This window comes from Megascapheus bottae, chromosome 7 (assembly GCF_031878675.1).
Source record: "Megascapheus bottae isolate mThoBot1 chromosome 7, mThoBot2.hap1, whole genome shotgun sequence".
Taxonomy (NCBI): domain Eukaryota; kingdom Metazoa; phylum Chordata; class Mammalia; order Rodentia; family Geomyidae; genus Megascapheus; species Megascapheus bottae.
The window spans coordinates 38459648-38474756 of NC_143515.1; the positions used below are offsets into that span (position 1 = coordinate 38459648).

Below are 15109 nucleotides of genomic sequence, written 5' to 3' on the forward strand. Positions count from 1 at the left end.
ATCGTGCACTTGCTCTCCAGCCAACAAATGTTTCTACTGTCTTGTGAATCCAGTGGTTTATTTCAAGTATCTCCATCCCTGACCCTATAGAGACTCTAGCTCCCCTATTAGTCAAGGTCACTCCTCTAACATGTCTTCTTCCCTCTCCTTCCCTTCACTAGTGTCCAGCATTCCCCTGTCCCTGTTGTATCAGCCAATCTAAAAGGTCTCTCTTCTAGGAAACTTTTTACAAAGCACAATGCTTGAAGAAAGCTACATTTGGTGTGCACAAAGGAATTGCTAGTAAATGAATTACAAGTATTTTTTGTTGTTGTTGGGGATAGTATGTTTAAGCTATGTGATGAAGGGGGATGAAGAAGCTATGGGGGTGAAGGGAGCTTCTGTGAAGAAGCTTAAGACAACCTGAAGCATCCACAACCCTCTGCCTACTTTCCTTTCTATTTTTTCATTTTTTTTGCATTTAAGTAGCTGTACAAAGGAATTTCAATTCAACATGTCAGTTTGTGAGTACAATGAATCTTGGTCAATATCATCCATCTTTTCTCCTTCCCCTTTCCTAATCCTATCAACCTCCTCAAAATACCTACTTCCATCTGCACATACTTATATTGAATAGTATGATTGCATTTTCACCCTATTGCCTGCTTTCAAGTTCAGCCCCAAAATATGTTCTGAACACAGAGAGGTCCGGAACTCAAATAACCGGTGTCATTTGTAAACTTGACCCCCTGGATTTGTTTTACATCTTAATCTTTGCCACTAGTGGAGAAGCATGTTAAGGCCCTGTGGGGTTTTAGTGTGATGTCAGTGGTCTTCATTTGCATGTCACCAGACACAGTGGGATAGTGTGGAGGGCTTTGGCTGCACAGCTGGTGTCATCCTGGATGTGTGGACAGTGGCTTTGTAAAAGACACACGCATTCTCTAGGAATGGAGTGAAAGACTTGAAAACTTGACATCACTCAGGCCAGCTGTGCAGAGGAGAGAGTACTGAATCCTGGATTAGAATCAGAAATTGTATGTTTCTAACTCTGCCCAGTTCTTTCTGGGGCTGATCTTTCCAAGATATTTCCCTTTCCTAGGTCTCAGGTTGCTCATCTTTAGTTGAAAAATCCCAAACTCTTACATTTGTCTGCAAAGTCTTAAGATTCTGGGATTCCTTGAACTTTGCTCTTAATCCAGTCTTTATGGCTCTAGTTTCACCAGAAACTCTTTGTGAGAAACAAGGCCCAGCTGTGGTCTGTATCAGTGAGAAATATCTAGTCAGAATGAGGATACAGTGATATATTAGGTAACACCTATTACATGATGCTGCTAAACTGGGACAATAGGACTGGTGAAGTTCAAGGTAGACTTGAGAGTCATAGTTCATCGAATAACACTCAAATTTCTATCTTTCAAGCCTAGTGCCTCTCATCCAAAATGAATCTGTAGGAGAAAAATCCGAGATCCAACCTTATCGCTAGAGTAAATACCTTTACTGAGTGCAGCCAACTTGGCTATCACACGCCAAGACATTTTTCTTTTGGGAACTCCAGGTCAATGGCTTCTCTCAAGTGGATGCTTCCCATGACATCCACAAGCAGAGACAGGATAAAATGTTCAAGCAGAAGCTTAGAATTTTAATTTCTTATGTGGAATTTCTTATCTGAGTTATTTGTGATGCCAATTCTACTGACTAGAAATCCTTGTGTGTAGTCACATTTTTCCCCAAGTGCCTTTCTGAACCGTGTAGTCTGGGAGCTGGGAAGGGTCACACAGGACTGTGGCTTTTCAGATGAGAGAACAGCAGGGCAAGAGAAGGAGACTTCTTGCTAAGCCCCATTAACGTTTTAATAGAGCTTAAAGCAACAGTCGTCTTTGAAACTGCTTTATTCATAATTGACCAATTGTCATTAGATATAGTTACACTCCATGGCATCTTATTAGAAGAAAGCTTTTGAACCACCCTCTCCAAGCTTCCATAGTAAATTTCTAACAGATGATGTCATAATGGACCGTTACAATCCATAACATGTAGATACCATTAAAGCAATGTGTGTGCCCTTTTTGATACTGGAACATCTAACCTTATTATGAAGTTTGCTATAAAGCCTGCTATGCTGTGTTTAATAATATTAAAGCATTTATTCTGTAATACTGAAGTTATGCCGCCCCCATGAAGTCTGTTATTTCTGTCACAAATGAGAAATGCCAAATCTATCAGTCTGACTTTTAAAACAGTTACTTTCTCAAAGCAAGTTCTTGATCTTGATTTCCTCTCCCCCCCTCTCTCTCTTTCTCTTTCTCTCTCTCTCCCTCTCTCCCTTTCTCCCCCCACCCTAGGAAAAAGCAGATGTTTTAAAGCTACAAGTAACTAAAAACCAGCAATATTGGCTCAGAGACTGAAACCTAATATTCATATCAAGTTGATCCAATGAGAAATGTCTCCTCAGTGACCCTGGTTATGAAGCAGGAATCTGTGTGGCCGTCGAGACTGGTTGAAGACCTCATCACTCAACAGGACCTCAAGTATTCTGATCCCGTTAGGGTCTTTCCTGACATCACAAACTCTCCGCTTATTCGACACCAAAGACAAAAGAAATACAAAACCAGCCCGACTGCATCATATTTCACTGGTTTTACATTTGTCATGTAAGGTAATTATTCTGTGATTTATATATAGATTCTGTGTATTTGTGTGAGATTTGGATTTGGGGCTGGTGCCCTACTTTTGGTCTCTATCATAATAGCAAATGCTTCCATTTCCTATTAAATCTTTCAGAAAGGAGTGATTGTCATAAATATATATTTCCAATACTTTTTTTTTTGAAGGAGAAAGTGCTAGGACATCATATTGGGGCTTGTACTTAGTACGCAACTGGTCTACCATGTGAGCCACGCTGCTATCAATTCCATAGCAATCCATACTCTCGTTCTCTGGAATCCCATTCTAGAGAAATAGGTACTGTAAAAGTATTTATATGTAAACAAGGCATCAATGATAAGAGCAAAAGTATTCTTCCTTAGACGCAGTCTTTAAGTTTATATCACGGCAGGGTCATGAGTAATGTGCAACATTGAAGTGATAACCTTAGACTGGGGGAAATGTGTGTAAGTCAGGCATTGTCCCTCCAACAAGGTACAGAAGAAATTGTTCTATTGGCTCTGGAGGTTCTCCCTGCTCCCACATCCAGGCCTGTGGTGCAATGAAGAGTTTGAATTCAGTATTACAGAGTGGTAGCTAGCCCATCTGCTCTCACAACCAGGTCCTATTGGAGCCAATAGTTGCCTCTCTACTTGTCTGACTTCTCTGACTATTTCTTACCTGGTTCTGAATTTGGTTAAGGAAAAAACTGCCATTCTTTGGGTTCCCTAAACTCCACATACTTTGATTTCATCCATGCTGTAGGTGGAGCTATTTAGCCCTTCTACTCTAAACTCCAGGAAGATTGCTCCTGTCACATTTACCTGGAGGCACCAAACCTAACACAGCCACTGAATTAGTTAATCCACTGGCCTAGGAAAGTGTGAGTGGTCTTCTGCCATGCAATCCTTTTACCTTTAGGAGAAATACTTCTTTTTGGATAGAGTAGGCAAAGAATGATCGGGTTAAATCCTTACTAATTTTTTATTAAAAGATTTTATTAACATATCTCACATGTCAAGTTTAACAAACAAGTGTTCAAGAATGGAATTTCTACATGCAATCATTGGCACATAAAGTTTAGAACATAATTAAAATTAAGCCTTGAGTCTGTATGTCATAGATACATATCAAACTATATATCAATGTCTATAGAATATATCCCATCATAGATTTATATGTCTATATAGTTATAGTTATAACTATAAAGTTCATGTCAATGACCTTGAGTATCCCAGTTTTGAGTCATAGCTCTTGTACTGTTTAGATCTAATATCCACATATCAAGGAGACCATGCACCTTGTGTTCCTTTGGTCTTGGCTTATCTCACTCAACATGACTTGCTCTAGTTTCATCACTTCCCAGAGAGTACCATTATCTTATCTTGTCTGGTGACTATGTAGAAGTTGATTGTATATATGTACCATGCTTTTTGTATCCATTCATCTATAGTGGGGCATCTGGGTTGTTTCCGTCGCTTGGCTATTGTGAATAGTGCAGTGATGAACATGGCTGTGCCAGTGTCCTTATCATATCCTGGGTTATGATGCTCAGGGTAGATGAGTAGGAATGGTTTGACTGGGTAATAAAGAAGGTCTATTTTTAGTTTTTTCCAAGAACTTCCAAACTGTCTTCCAGAATGGTTAAATTCTTACTAATTTAATGTGGGAAGTGACAGTCCTCTTGGTGGAAGCGTTTGCATTGATTTTAATGGAGGATCACATAGGAATTCACTCATCACAAATAATGGTGAGGGAAGGTTGCTAGCATACCTGAGGCAGATATCTGGGGACAAATGTAGTCATTCTGCATTGGGGATGGAAGACTTAAATGCTTATAGGGCTTAGGCAGGTAACACAATCAGTTAAAGCACCAAAGTATAAGAGAATCTTCCATTTGGCCTTGGCACCAAAAAGTACTACACAGTAGAAAGGATTCAAGCAATCCCAACATCAACCCCTCCTATGTTAGACTAATTTGCAAATAAAGAATGAAATTATTTAACAGAAACAGCCTCAGAATCATGCCAGAATATAGACCCTGTGTGGAGAAGAAATCCATCATTCATAAATATTTTGCTATTTCAAGAGAATCAAGTCTGAAATTGGAACTTTCAAACACAAAATACACTCTAGTTTTCAATATTAGCAATTATTCTGTTACAGAAAAACAAGACCAAGCAACAACAAAATCCCCGGTAGTGTGAGAGTGTGAGCAGGCCTAAAAAAACAAACAAACAAACAAACACCAGTGGAACCTTTCTCAGAGATAAGGATAGAATCTGTTTCAATGCAATAAACTCCGAATTGGCTGAGAAAGGCTGATGGCCTTTCTTTCATCCTCTTTCAGCTTTTCAGCCAGAAGCAGCTGCCACAGCCAGCTTTCATGCACCACATAACCAGGCATTTCTGATGTCACTATTTTAAAATGTCAACTTCGCCTAGTTTAACCTTTTTTTTACTCTCTCTTTTGTCTTTGCTTATTTTGGCAATACCGAGTTTGAACTCAGGGCCTCATGCTTACTAAGCATACATTCTACACTTGAGTCACTCCATCAGTCCAAAAATTCAGGCTTCTTGAAAGTTTATCCTACCATCAACACTAACGACCATATCTTTTGAATCACAGTCTCTATCAAGAAGCTCTCCTTTTGGCCTGCCTCAGATTTCCCCTTCGAAACACTGGAACTCCATCCTTCTAACAACAGTTTGATCCAAGTATGTTTTCAGAATATTGATCTTGAGAAACAAGTTCCTTAAGAATGTAAATTCCTCCACTTCACTGGTTGCCTGATAATGTGGCTTTCAGCTCTCCAAGTTTTATTTAGTGGGCCAGGAGGGGAGGTGGTATGTATGATTAACTGCAGGGAATACTCTGTATGCGCAGATGAAGCAGCTGGACACAAATGAGCCTCTTTCATTTTTTATTAATTTTTATTGTAATTAATAGAGAGGTTACAGTTATATTTGCCAGATAGAAGGAGCCTTACTTCACACACACTGATACCCCTTCTCATGTTTGTGTCCCCATTTCCCTACCCACACCCACTCCCCTCATCTTGTTTTCCTCCAAATGAGCCTATTTCTGCAATTTGTAAGGATTTACTGTTTGCAATCGAGTCTAATGGGGCCTTAAGTTTAGGAGTGGTTCCTGCTATAGAATAGGTGATAGGAAGCTGGGTGCCAGTGGCTCACACCTGTAATCCTAGCTACTCAGGAGTCTGAGTTCTGAGGCTCACCATTCAAAGTCAACCTGGGCAGGGCAGTCCATGAGACTCTTATCTTCACTTAACCACTTAGCTACCAGAAAACTGAAAGTGGCCCTGTGACTCAAAGATCACTAGCCTTGATCAAAAGAGCTCAGGAACAGGATCCAGGCCCCGAGTGCAAATCCCAGAACCACAGAAAAATTAAGGTGGTAGGAACAAAATTAAATTGGAAGACAGCGCTGATTTGACCCCACTGCTTACTTCTCACAGTCCCTACCACAGAGAAGAACCTGGTAGAAAACAAGTCCTTAAAGATATCAAATTTATGGAGACAAAATAGATAGTTGAGGGGAACAAGGAAGTATCATCACAAAGGGACCTGCGCCAGGAAATGGAGCCAAATGGTGAAGTACTCCTAGACCAACTTAAGCTGGGTCAAAGGAAGACATTTGGCTCAGTGAGGCCATATGTGGCTGTTTGGGGGTATAGTGCTGCTTTCAGAAGTCCCATAAGTTAATGTAATTCAGCTCTTGGAGAGAACTACCTGGCTCAGTTTTTCAGAATTTTCTTGTTTCAGAAATTGGTTCCCAGATACAGAAGCCATCAAATTCAGTGAGTTGGCGTTGATTTTTTTCATTATTTTTGGATTCTATCTATAGCTTTCCTCATAGGCACAAAGAATGTTTGGCCCCACAATCTGGTTGCATATGGGCAGATAAATATCTGAAAATTCACAAAACTCACAAATTCATGATGAAGAAGAAAAGGAGGCAAAAGATCTTCAATTATGTTTAACAAAGAATTACTCAGAAATGTTGGCCTTGAAAACAAATAATGCATCATTGGATATTGAATTTGGTGGTTTACATAGGGAACATGTAGTTCATATTGCCTGTAACTATCTTGGTTTCTATCTTTTGTTCCAGTGTAAAAAAATAATAGTCCCTGTTGGAACAATAAATGAAATGGTCACCAGATGTGGACATAAACCAAGAGAAAAAGTTCTCCTTTCCTTTGGCTATGATTGTCTCCCCAAGCAAGTACAATAGCAATATGGTTGATGGCTCCCAGAAGGAGCATCAATGTCCTATAATCATAATTTCAAGCATTCTTGCTCCCCCTGTTTCCCCAAAGCCCAGAATAGCATCTCTGTACACACTTGAAGATTCTCCCCAGTTCCCCTACAGACATCAGACTAGTGTTGTCAGAGTCAGTAAATAAGAAACACTGGTTAGGGCTGGACACAGGTGGCTCACATCTGTAATCCTAGCTACTCAGAAGAGTGAGATCTGAGAACAGTGGCTGGAAGCCAATCCCAGGTAGGAAAATGTGTGAGACTCTTCTCCAATTAACCATCAAAAAGCCTGAAGTAGAGCAGTGGCTAAAGTGGGAGAGTGCTATCCTTGAACACTAAAAGCTAAGGTGACAGAGCTCAGATTCCGTTTAAACACTAAGACTGGAGCAACAATCAATACATTTGAATTTCAGATATACAACAGGTATGATTTGTTGGTTTTGTATAAAAGATTGAGTTCACCCACCAGACTGAACCAGTATGTCCTCAAGATGACCGTGTCTCAGACATCCCTTCCTCATAATGGTGTCTGGACATCAGGGTCTGGAAATCAGAGAAAGCTACAGCCCCCTCTACTCTCTGCCTCCCAAGAGAGATTCCAGAATAGACATTACGGAAACACACACACACACACACACACACACACACACACACACACACACACACACACCATTTCACTCCTTGAGTAAAATGGAAAAGGATGACATATGGGAGCAGAGGAAGAAATTGCCAAGTGGGAAGAGTATGTCTAATTTTATGTTGAGACGATGAATGTTGAAAGTTTTTAGGTGGTGAAACTAGAAAGGTTGGGACTATGATTTGAGCAAAGGTGGACAGGCTGTCCCTTGTCCTCTTAAGTCTGGGAAGGTGACAAAGAGAAGAAATCGTGCACACTGAATATTTGTTGGTAGGTTTTTCCTTCCATTACAGGACAGACAAAAGAGGCAAAAGGTGACTTTCTGAGAGGTCAGAAATGGACTCTACCAGGCAGACTAAAGCTAGAGGTGGAGAGTACACGGATTCACTTCAGAAGCAGTGCTGTGAGACCCAGAGAGCTGGATTAAATTTACCTCCCTTGGTGAAATCCCAGGAAAGCTCACCTCTCTAATTTACCAGAGGAAACACTACTCGGAAAGGACTGGGAGAATGTGAGGACTGAGTACTCGCATCCTGCAAGGCAAGCTGCCATCAGGCCCAGCCCTGGGCTCGAGGGAGTCTCTGTGAGTGAGCCCTGGCATACCTGGACACACATGGCATGTCCTAGACATCGTAAATATAGTTGTTCACCTTCACCCCATTCCCCAATCATATGGTTTTATTCTTTTCACCAAAGTGCTTTGTTAAGTAAGTCTCTGAGTGGAACTGACTTTCTAAGATTTTTCAGGTGAGAAATCCTACAAGGCAGAGAAAATCCTATCAGACCAAGTGCTGAAATTTTCTGCCCTGCAAAGTTTTATTACCAGATCTAGAAACTACAAGCAGGACGTTGTTGAAGCAAAATTGTGAGATGCTTTGCCATATGAGTCAACAGCCTAGCCATTTCTCTCCCTCCTTTTACCTTCTCATGGAGTAACTTTTCTGCCTAGTGTGACTTGCTTCCAGTAGACTCAGAATCAGAGGCAGTGGGGGGCAGGGGGATTATGAGGGTCCCTCTTGATATTAAACTTGAGGATGTTGAATGTGACCTTCTTTCTAACAACAGGCTTTTTTATGAAGAAAGTAGTAAGAGAAACGAGGCACGTTGAATTCACATCACCAGAGGAAATGACGAGAGTTCTTCCTATCAGTGGAAAAGGCCCGAGAACTCTGACTGAAGGCAGATCCATTGGAACCCCAGAAATGCAGGGTACTGGCTTGTCTCAAGGTCAGTGCCAGAGTGATTCAAGAAACCACTTTCCTCTGCCACCCCAGTCTGTTTCTGCATCTGTGACTTGGAGCTGTTTGCCACTAGGAGGCGAAGAGGGTTATCACTAGCAGGTGCTCAGTCTATTGCAACTCCAAAGCGGTGCCACGTGAGAACCAGGATGGAGAATTGGGTGGGTGCCCAGAATAATGGGAGGGTGCTTCTTTAGCACCTGTATTTTCTGTTTTAACTCCACTCCAAAGCTTAAGGGAAAGTGATATACAGATAGGAATACACACAGAATGGGGTCATTAGACCAGACCTGTCATATACATGTGGTCTCCTTTCTAGGTTCAGGCTTTCTCCATCATGCCCTGTGCTGGCCAGAGATTTGGGCCCGTATTCATCGATGGTAGAAATCCAGCTCATGACTCCTGAGCTTACAGGTCCTCTTTGCACTCATCTGACACTTTCAAGGCTTCCAGCTAGTTTCCGAGTATAGTCCCTTCCCCCACACCCCGGATGCCACACTGCCACATTGTTGGCTGTCCTACAGTTCACACTACTGCCCTAGAATGTTTCTCTTTTTGGCACCACTAAGAGGAGAGGTGTTGAAAGGGAGCCTGAGCAGATGGGAACAGATTCCATTACTTTGTAAATGCCTGAATGGCATTTCTTTTTAATGCGACACGAGAGTTTTAGCACGTTTAAAATTTTCCCTGCCCTAATTATAAGGCCTGTTTTTATTAAGGCACACACACCTCCCTCATCACTGGGCAAGTTTTTGGCTCCAACATTGGACGCTGCGTGAGAATTTCATCCTGGGCACTGTTTAGGTCTGTTCATAACTGGTTTAGCACTTGCCAGTTTTCCTTCCTGGGTAATGACAGAGATGCTAACACAATAGCAAAGCTGTTAATCCCAAACATGTTACTAATAAGGCAAGCTGCCTTGCTAGAAGTTGCATACAGGAAGGGAGACGGGTGTGGAAATGCTAATATGTGAGCTCACACTGTCTCTCCCAAAGGCACAGATCTGCGGATAATGAGGAATGTCCTGCTTTTCTCCAAATGTCACAGTACTTAATCCACTCAGAGTTCTCTCACTAATCGTGTACCATCAAGGGATGTTTGATACTGGGGAGGAAGGGAAAGAAGGTAAATGACTTCCACAGATTGCACTGTGGAAAGATTTTCACCAGCTTCAACTTGAATTGTAGTTTGGAGGGATACTTCTGTATGTGATTTATTGACTTTTCAGACACGTGATGGGCTCTATCGCTACATAGATGTGTAAAGAAAATCAATCCATGTGTGAATGTAAACAAACCCATCTCAGTCTGGGTGGGAATTTCAAAAAAGAACAAAATCAGAGAGTGTACAAGTTGGGTCAGATGAACCTTTGGAAGCTTCATGTGGCCAAATTCAAGAATCTGAAGAAGTGGAGGAAATAAACTGGAAATGGAGCCCTTCCTTTCCCCTCAGAACAGGTGGCATGCAGCTGAGAGACAACACACAAACTCTGGCCTAATTGGAATCAAAATTGTTCTGTAAACAATTGATTCAATTTTTATGCACCCTTAGTCCTGCCTTAGACTCTCCATGTCAGTAGTCCTGAACATGCTTGAAATTCGGTAGTGCTGAGTGTGATGGATTTAGTGGTACAGAAGGGACGCCACTGGACAAATGGGTGGACTTTGCTTGACATACAGGGTACTTTTGGAAAGTCAAAAGGAATTCCTAAATTTCTTCCTAAACCAGAAGAATTCCAGGAGCTTTGAAATGATATGTATGTCCTCAGCTTCTTCTCTGGAGATTTGGGTTCTATTCATGTAGGTCAGGATTCTGAGAACTATACTTTTCAAAGCTTTCTGAATGATTATGACAATTCATGTTTGAGAAGACTTGCATTATTTTTCAGATTTTGATATGTCACGGACAAAGATTTTTCTTTTAATGGGATTGCCTGTATACATTTGACTTTGTCAAATAAAGAAGGATCTAACATTGGTCGTCCCCATCTACTGATGGTTCTATAATGGAAACACCAGTGCTATGGCTTGGGTATGGTCTAATTGTGTTCCCCATGGTTTATGGTTCACTGTGGTGAAGTTAAGAGGAGGTCCTAGTGGGACATCTTCCAGAACACTGGGATGTACCTTAGGAAATTCTATGATTCTCTTGGCACCCCCTGATTTGGTTTTCTCTGAGGGCTATAAAAAGGAGTAAGCTGAGTCCCTCACACCTTTGACTTCCTGTTAGTAATTCTTTCTCCTGTTCTCACATATACTCCTGCTGTGATTCAGTCTTTCATGCTGGGATCTGGCTTAGAAGGCTCTTCCCAGAGCCCAGCCTACACAAGTACCATGCCCTTGAGCCTCTAAAACTGTGGACTAAATAAACCTCTCTTTTTATGATATAAAGCTATCCAACCTCAGGTATTTCATCACAATCATGAAACACTAAAACTTGATACAGCCTAGTAAACAAAGTAACTATTTTTCTTCATTTGGGAGCCTGGGAAATGTGAAATGGAAGTGTTGATCGATTTGGTATCCAATAAGGAAGTTGCTCCTCATAGGTGGTGACTTCTCCCTGTGTGCTAACATGATGGAAGGAACAAAGAAGCTCCCTAGACATTTTTCATAAGGGCGCCGATCCCTTAATAACTTCTCCAATGTTCCAGCTCTTAACAGTATCCCATTGGGATTCCATTTGAACAGTTAGTAGGAGACACATTCAAACCCTAGCACTTGCTGTCAACATGATATGATAAAGGTAAGGCTGATCCATACAACGCAGACAACTGAAAAACAGAAAGAAAAAAAAAAAACAGATCAGTAACCAGATCATATACAGATCATGTAGCTTCATAAAACTCACCATGCTGCCACACCCATGTTCAAAGCAACATTATTCACAATATCCAAAAGCAGCCCATCCACGGCCAGCTAGATAAACAGAATGTGGCACATGCACACAACGCTACAGTATGAGATGTGGCTAAGTGGCACCAGGCAATGTCAAAAGTTCCACACATTCTGTGAATCTATTTACTAGAGGTCACTAGAGTAGTCAAGCAGATTTGCAGAATTTTGGATGCTGGAGATGATGGGAGAGGATAGGAAGTTAGTGTTCAAAGTTGTAGAGTGCTAGTTCATGATAACATTCCGGATTGATGATGGTGACAGCTGTGTGACAATGTGAATAGACTTAAAGCCACTGCACTCCACACTTACAAATAGTTAAAATGTCAAATTCCACGTTACATATATTAAACCTGTTTTTAAAAAATTAATACACAGTTATATTTTTCTCTTGTTGTGAAAATTGGCATTTAAAAACTATTACTTAGGAAAAAATCGTCTTCTATGACTGAGAGAGAGGAATTAAGGCTGAGAATATAGCTCAAGTGACCATGTCCTATAATCTAGAACCCCTCCCAATCAGAAGAAACCATAGAGCTGACTCTAGAAAAAACATTTTATCCAATCTTAATATTAGAGATGCATTATCCAAGTTAAAACAGAAACAAAGACATGAGAAAGGGTATCAATGTATGTGAATTAATGCACCTCCTATCTGGCAGATATAATGCAACCCTTCTATTAATTACAGTGAAAATATATGAAAAAAAACAGAAACAAAAACAAAAATAAGCCAGGTGCCAGTATCTCACATTTGTAATCATAGCTACTCAGGAGGCTGAGATCTGAGGAGCATGGTTCAAAGCCAACCCAGGAACAAAAGTCCGTGAAACTCATATTCAATGAACCACCAGAAAACTGGAAGTGGCACAGGGGCTCAAGTGGTAGAGTACTAGCCTTGAGCTGAAGAGCTCAGGGAGAGCACCCAGGCCCAGAGTTCAAGCCCCATGACTGATGAGAAGAGAGAGAGAGAGAGAGAGAGAGAGAGAGAGAGAGAGAGAGAGAGAGAGAGAGAGAGAGAGAGAGAGAGAGAGAGAGACAGGAATACATGAGGCAATCTCTGGAGAAACTAAACAATTCTCCCTTAAACCTAGAGGTACCCCAGGCCAGAGGGTCAACATGTACTCAAAAAACTTGATAGGAGTTTGTTGTTGTTTTGTTTTGTTTTGTTTTTGCTTACATGTGTAATTCTAGCTACTCAAGAGGCTGAGATCTGAAGTATCATGGTTTGACAGCTCAGGAAGACAAGTTCATGAGACTCCATCTCCAAAATAACCAGCCAAAAGCTAGGTTGGAGATGTAGCTCAAGTGGTAAGGTGTCAGCTGAGTAATGAAGCCAAATAACCACAAAATCCTAAGTTCAAACTCTGACACCAGACAAAAATGTACTTGCTAGGTCACAGTATAGTTGTACACATGGTTTATAATCCATATACTAATACAGAGGTAGGAAGATTAGTTAAAACCAACCTTGGCTAAAGTATGAGACCCTCTCTAACAAGCTAAGTAAAAGGATTGGGGACCTGCAATAAGTGGTAGAGTACTTGCCCAGAATGCACAAGGTCCTGAGTTTAATACCCAATTCTGCAAAAAAAAAATGGTGATAGTATATGATAGATTATATACAAACATATGTGGGTATGTAATTTTATAAATAGAGATAGCTAGTGGATACTATACCATGAAATATTTGAGAAAGTCAAGGATTAGTCCTAAGATTGAGTAGGCAATAGAAGTGGGTAGCACCTTTTTTCTACACAAAGTAAAAAGAAAAGAACCATGAAAAGGTTAAAAGCAAGGCAATCCACTACCCTAGTATGCCATTTATAAATGAGCTATTTCAGGGCAGAGTTACTTGGTGAAAGTATAGAGTTCATTGCTCTTCTCTATATTAGTAGCTTCATATGACTACTCATTCATGTTACATATATGTATGTGTATGTATGTATATACAGCACGAGACTAGTAATGGTTAAGTAGTAAATTCTTTACTCTTCTTTTCTTTTGTTTCTTTTTTGTGCTAGTCCTGGGTTCTAAACTCAGGGCCTGTGTGCTGTATCTAAGCTTTTGTGCTCAAAGCTAGCACTCTACCTTATGAGCCACACACAGCTCCATTCTCGGCTTTTTGGTGATTGATGTAAGATAAGAGTCTTATAGACTTTCCTGTTCTGAATGGTTTTGAACTGCCTCCTGAATAGCTAGTATTACAAGCATGAGCCCGGATAGGCAGCAAATTGTTAAAATTCGGATTAGTCTATTCTTAGCAGTACAGAGGCTGATATATATGGCTGCCTACCCGGCAGGCCATATATCTGGAATTTATAATCATGGAATTTTCATACTACAATGAGAATCTCTGTGGGTGATAATAGAGCACTAAAATAGCTAGCATTGCATTGATGTTTCTCACTCTCCGCATTTGTTTAATTCCTTTGCCAGAGACACATACTTAACTTGTCTTGGTAGACTTTTTGTGATGTGTATTTCAAATGGAAAAACTCTACTCAAGCATTCCAACGTTATCAAGTAGCAAAAACACCCAGGCTGTTGTCCAGAATTTGCTGTTTGTTGCTGCATGTCATATCTAGATACTACAGGACTGAAGAAGAATTGCCATTTTCCAAAATGTTATTGGATCATAACTCTGGCAGTAGGTTAATTCACTTAGCCACTTCCATTAAAGCAATAATTATTGGCATATAATCTTAGAAATTAGTATGGAGAGGTAATCAATTCTAGCTGAAATGGCCTTTCTAGTTCAATAAATGTTTGTTAAGTACCTACTACGTGTGTAATAGTCTATAATTTCTTATCTTTGTCTAGCACTTCAGAAGGCAGAAGTCACATTCATTATGAGGAGCTACAAGGGCGATTCTGTGAGAAGCCTGAGAGGAGGGCGATCAGATTAGCATGGAGGGAAACAGAACACACGGAGACTACAGCTTTTGAACAGCTTGAGATGACAACGTAAGGGATGTGGTCACAAATAAAATTCAGCTGTCTTCAGGTCCATCCCTTTCTTCTCTATCTCCTCTGCTCTACATGTCCTACGATCATCTCCCATGGTTGCCTACTTTGAATTGTCCTACATTCATTCTCTGAACAACTTTCTGTGACAGTATCTCTTTTTCTCTTTCTAGTGTTTTAGAATCTCAATCAACAACATGCCATGTGACTCAGAAAGACTTCATAAACTCACACATAAACTCACATAAAGTGGCTACTGGCATTTATTGTTTAATTATTTGATTTCTTATCACAATAAAGACAGGTGCTTATTTTTCTGTGGATGCTTGAAAATTATGCCTACTATCCTGACTCAACAGTTCCTTCTTTTTCATGCTGAGAAGTTCCCCAGGTTAGTGTAAGAATAATGTGTTTACTTTAGCTGTATCATGTTTGAGTAGTCTCTAAAAACTGTCCTTACACAG

The 15109-nt window shown here is 40.6% G+C and overlaps 1 long non-coding RNA gene across 2 annotated transcripts; it reads left to right on the forward strand.

Annotated features, from left to right (window-relative positions):
• The first annotated feature begins 885 nt into the window (after window positions 1–885).
• LOC150060661 (uncharacterized) lies at window positions 886–14840 on the forward strand. 2 transcript variants are annotated; one of them, XR_016536143.1, is made up of 4 exons: window positions 886–1016; window positions 2325–2638; window positions 8612–8773; window positions 14502–14840. It is a non-coding gene; the product is annotated as an uncharacterized LOC150060661 (long non-coding RNA). The 2 variants fall into 2 exon arrangements; XR_016536142.1 differs by lacking the exons at window positions 8612–8773; window positions 14502–14840 and adding exons at window positions 5255–5343; window positions 6494–6598.
• The last annotated feature ends 269 nt before the right edge of the window (window positions 14841–15109 follow it).